The sequence below is a fragment of the Elephantulus edwardii genome, unplaced genomic scaffold, assembly GCF_000299155.1.
Source record: "Elephantulus edwardii isolate Elephantulus edwardi_28Jun2011 unplaced genomic scaffold, EleEdw1.0 scaffold00057, whole genome shotgun sequence".
Lineage (NCBI taxonomy): Eukaryota > Metazoa > Chordata > Mammalia > Macroscelidea > Macroscelididae > Elephantulus > Elephantulus edwardii.
This window is the reverse complement of record NW_006399807.1, coordinates 382,903-388,287: the sequence shown is the minus strand read 5'-3', so window position 1 is coordinate 388,287 and position 5,385 is coordinate 382,903.

Below are 5,385 nucleotides of genomic sequence, written 5' to 3'. Positions count from 1 at the left end.
GGGGCTTCCTTCTTCGCTTTCGGCGCCATCTTCGTAGAAAGCGAAAGAAACTATTTTTGAGCCACCTCTTCCTCATCATCTTTGCTGTGCTTGAACTCATTGTTGTGGTCACTTTATCAAACTGTCTCACTGAGAGTCTTCCTTTTCTTCGTCAGCCTTCTACTTTTCCAAGCACAAAGGTTTTGTTCCCCAAGTTTGTTACTGTTGTTTTTATGTATGATCGAGTCAGAACCGACTCATAGCTGACCCTCCAGCAGGTTTTGAGAGGCAGTAATTCACGTGGGAGTTGATTATACCCATTTCTCTCCCACTTCTGCAGGGTCTGGGCCCTCCTAATAACGTTCACAAAATTTGTGAGATAAGGCTCTCTGCTCCTCGTCAATTCTGATTATCCTCTCTTCTGCAGCCTCAGCCGCATCCCTGAGATACGATGGTGAAGGTCGGAGTAAACGGATTTGGCCGCATTGGGCGCCTGGTCACCAGGGCTGCTTTTAACTCTAGCAAAGTGGATGGTGTTGTCATCAATGACCCTTTCATGTTCATATGTTCTAGTATGATTCCACCCATGGCAAGTTCAACGGCATTGTCAAGGCTGAAAATGGGAAGCTGGTTATCAATGGGAAAGCCATCACTATCTTCCAGGAGTGAGATCCTGCCAACATCAAGTGGAGTGATGCTGATGCTGAGTATGTTGTGGAGTCCACTGGTGTCTTCACAATCTTGGAGAAGGCTGGGGCTCACTTGAAGGGTGGTGCCAAATGGGTAATCATCTCTGCTCCTTCTGCTGATGCCCCCATGTTTGTGATGGGCGTGAACCATGAAAAGTGTGACAACTCTCTCAAGATTGTCAGCAATGCCTCCTGCACCACCAACTGCTTGGTTCTCCTGGCCAAGGTCATTCATGACAACTTTAGCATTGTAGAGGGACTCATGACCACAGTGCATGCCATCACTGCCATCCAGAAGACTGTGGATGGCCCCTCTGGAAAGCTGTGGTGTGATGGCCGTGGAGCTGCCCAGAACATCATCCCTGCGCTGTCAAGGCCATGGGCAAGGTCATCCCTAAACTGAATGGGAGACTTACTGACAAGGTTTTCAGTGTCCCCACCCCAATGTGTCAGTTGTGGACCTAACTGCCATCTGGAGAAAGCTGCCAAATATGATGACATCAAGAAAGTAGTAAAGCAGACATCAGAAGGGCCCCTCAAGGGCATCCTGGGATACACTGAAGACCAGGTTGTCCCTTGTGACTTTAACATTGACACCCACTCTTCCACCTTTGATGCTGGGGCTGGCATTGCCCTGAGTGACCACTTTGTCAAACTTATTTCCTGGTTTGACAATGAATTTGGCTATAGCAACAGGGTGGTTGACATGGCCTCCAAAGAGTAAGAACCCCTTGGACCACCAGCCCCAGCAATAGCATTAGAAGAGAGAGAGATCCTCAGCTGCTGGGGAGTCCTTGCCCCAACGTGATTCTCCCACACACTGAGAATCTCACATCCTTGACACAGTTTCCATCCAATCCCCTTATGAAAGGGGAGGGTGTTGGAGTACCCATCTTGTCATGTAGCATCAATAAAGTACACTGTACTCAGGGGGGAAAAAATGTAAGATGAATTTTCACCAACCTTGTCTCTAAGGAGAACTCTGACAGCACTTCTGTAAAGATAGATTTGTTTGTTCTTTTGGCATCCATGGGATGGTCAATACTGTTCTCAACAACACAATTCAAGGGCATCAGTTATTCTCTTAATAACAGATTTGCACAATGTAATGTGTTTTTTTATCTGTTGTTTTCCCCCAGCTCTACCGGAAATATATATATAGAGAATAATGATAGAAAAGAGCAGAACTATTTTTAAAACTCTCAGCGTTTCCTTCCTTGGACTGCTAATCATGTCTACTAACTTTGTATCAAACTATATATCTCAGGGAGGTGGAATTAGCTTTAACTCCCAGTTGGAACTTACTACCACAGCCATTTAAAACAAAAGGTTAAATGTGTCAGCATCTTTGGCTGTTCAGACTGTTTAAATTAAGATGCATTTTCATCTCTCTCAGATGGGGATTTGATGGAAACAGCCTGGGTGGTGGTGAGGGTTGTTGTAATTCTGTCTTCCTAGAAGCTGCCAGACTGGAGGGGACATTGCGTTGGTCCAGTGTGAACAAGTAGCTCACAGAGACTTGCAGCAGCTCCAGGAAACCAGAGACTGTGTGACGAAACATACTCTGTTGCGTCCTGAAACCACCAGCCAAGTGAGCGGACGAGCTCTGTGCCTATGACAAAGGCACTGGTCAGTGAAGCTGCCGTTCCAAAGGTCTATGAGAGCTGTTGTTGTTGTTGTTGTTACTTGGGGCCGTGGAGTCAACCACAGGCCATAGAGAAACTACAAACAGCAGATCCATAGGTTAGCTGTGTCTAATTCTTCACGTTAACCAGAAATTTACTCCCTTCTGGAAATTATTTTTATTTTGTGGAGAAAAGAGAGTGAGTCCATAGCCATGAAAGAGGTATCATTCATGTGTCTTTGAGGATAAGGACTTTGTGTGGTTCATCTGTACAACTTCTCACAGCTGGGTGGTGATGTCAGAGCTAGACCACTTAGGATTGGTCCACTTAAGTTCACATTCTTGGGCCCTCAGCCATGCAGAAATGGGCAGCTCTTCTCTGAACTGGCAGAGTTGCTGTTGGAATTGTCTCAGTGGGAGTGGATTTGCATTGGGTAGATAAGGATCTCTCATCTCCTCATAGTCTGTGTCCAAATAAAAGGTTAATTATCTACTTTAGACTTTCTAAAGACAGCAACATTTGTAATCCAAAAGCAGGCAATGCGTCCTAGAAAAAAAAAAAAAGGATGCATCCTGGGAATGGGGATGAATGTTACCCACTAAGCCTCTAGCCTGTAGGGATGTGGGGATTATTCCATTACTGATAGTATTGCACTTCAGGATAGATCTTGAAATGCGCTTTTTGATGATGCATGTTGCACCATTTACCTTACTTTATCACTCTTAGCATAGTTCTTTTTGTTATCCAACCATAGCGACCCTAAGAACAAAAGATGCGAACCCTGTTCTATTCTGCACCATCCTCACACTTCCTGACATACAAGAGCCCATTGTAGCAGTCATTATGTCAATATACCTAGTTGAGGGTCTACCTATCCTTCGCCAACCTTCCACCCTTCCCAGCATCATGTCCTTCTAGGAATAGCCACTTCTAGCAACATGTCCAAAGTATGACAGGTGAACTCTCATCATTCTTGCCTCCAAAGAGCACTCTGACTGCACCCTCTCCAAGCCATATCTGTTCATTCTCTTGGTTGTCCATGGGATGCTCAGTGCTCTTCTCACGCCACACCTCAAAGGCATCAATTCTTTTCCTGTCATCCTTATTCATTGCCCAGCTCTCAGATTTGTAACAAGTGATTGGAAAGACTATGGACTGAATCAGACACACCTTAGTCCTCAAACTGGTATCATTGCTCTGCAGTAATTTGGAAAGATCCCTAACTGCAAAATTTCCCAGTGCAATGTGTCTCCTTATTTCCTGACTGCTGGCACCAAGGGTGTTAATTGTGGATCCAAGAAAGATGAAGGTGTTGACAGTTTTAATTACTTCTCCGTCCGTCATGATGCTGCCTATGGGTCCAGTGGTAAGAATCTTTTCTTTCTTGACACAGTAGCCGATCCAATTGTCATGGCCGATGACAGTCAGTGTCAGTGCACTAGCACGTAGGATTAGATTCCATTTCACTTTTGATGACTTTTAATTTTCTTAATTTACACTTCGTATACTACACATTCTGATTGTTAATGGATGTTTGTGGCTATTTCTTCTCATTTTGAACTGTGCTTCATCGTTAAATTAAGGAATTGAAAGCTTCTTTCCTGTCCCCCACCCCCATTCTTGCCATTAAGGTCGACTCTATTTTGAGAAGGAACTTCTTCCTTCACGTTCATGAGGGATGGGTGATAGCTATAATGTAAGGCCCAACAGTGCCAGTGGATTTTCTGAGAACAACTCATTCTCCATGAGAGCAAGAGGGATGGTCTTTTCCTGTAATGACATACAGCTTGGAAATTCAACAGAGCATCACTGTCACCTCAGCAGCTATGGATTTAGTTTTGGTTTGGTGTCCAAGGAAGACCAGCTAACACAACTATTACTCTTACATCCCAATCTCTAATGACAAAGATGAACAAATTGAAGATTATTGTCAACATCTACAGTTTGAAATTGATCAAACATGCAGTCATGATCGATTGATAATTACTGGTGATTGGAATGACAGGCTTGGAAACAAATGCTTGGTACTTGGAAAATATGGCTGCCCTGGATTGAATTCTGTTTTTTCACAATATAGGAATATAGTTTTCCCATCTTGCATGGGCCATGACCCTCAGCAGTCTGGCAGTTATGTAATGATCCCTCATGATCTGAGAAGCCAAAAAGCTGTAAAAAGAATTAGGGTGGAACACAATACCACTAATCCTGTAGCCGTCTTCATCTGCTAAAAGGGGAGGCTCCCTGGAATGTATATGGCAACATCTTTTATCTTATAAGAGATAAAAGGAGACAGAATCAATCACAGGAGGAAACTATGACCACCAAAAAGGAAGAGCTTCGAGTATATACTTTCTACCCAGATCCCTGTACTAGGAACTTCCTAGATTCAAGAGTTATTGTTATTATGAGCGGTCTAGTTGCCTAAGACTCATAGTAACCCTATGTACAGCAGCTCTGAACATGGTGCTGTCCTAAGCCAGTCTCACTAATTCCAATACACCAATTCCCATTGTCCCAGTCACTGAATCAATCCATCTCATTCAGGGTCTTTCTCTCCTGCACTTTTCCTCCACCTTCCAAGCAGATGTCCTTCTCTAAGGATTGGTCCCTCCTGGCCACATGCTCAAATTATGTGAGATGGCGCTTCAAAATCCTAGCCTCCAAGGAGAAACTTGATTTCACCCTTTCTAAGACAGACCAATTTGTTTTCTTGGCAGTCCACAATATATTCAAGGCTCTTCTCCAGCACCACTCTGTGCCTATGACAAAGGCACTGGTCAGTGAAGCTGCCGTTCCAAAGGTCTATGAGAGCTGTTGTTGTTGTTGTTACTTGGGGCCGTGGAGTCAACCACAGGCCATAGAGAAACTACAAACAGCAGATCCATAGGTTAGCTGTGTCTAATTCTTCACGTTAACCAGAAATTTACTCCCTTCTGGAAATTATTTTTATTTTGTGGAGAAAAGAGAGTGAGTCCATAGCCATGAAAGAGGTATCATTCATGTGTCTTTGAGGATAAGGACTTTGTGTGGTTCATCTGTACAACTTCTCACAGCTGGGTGGTGATGTCAGAGCTAGACCACTTAGGATTGGT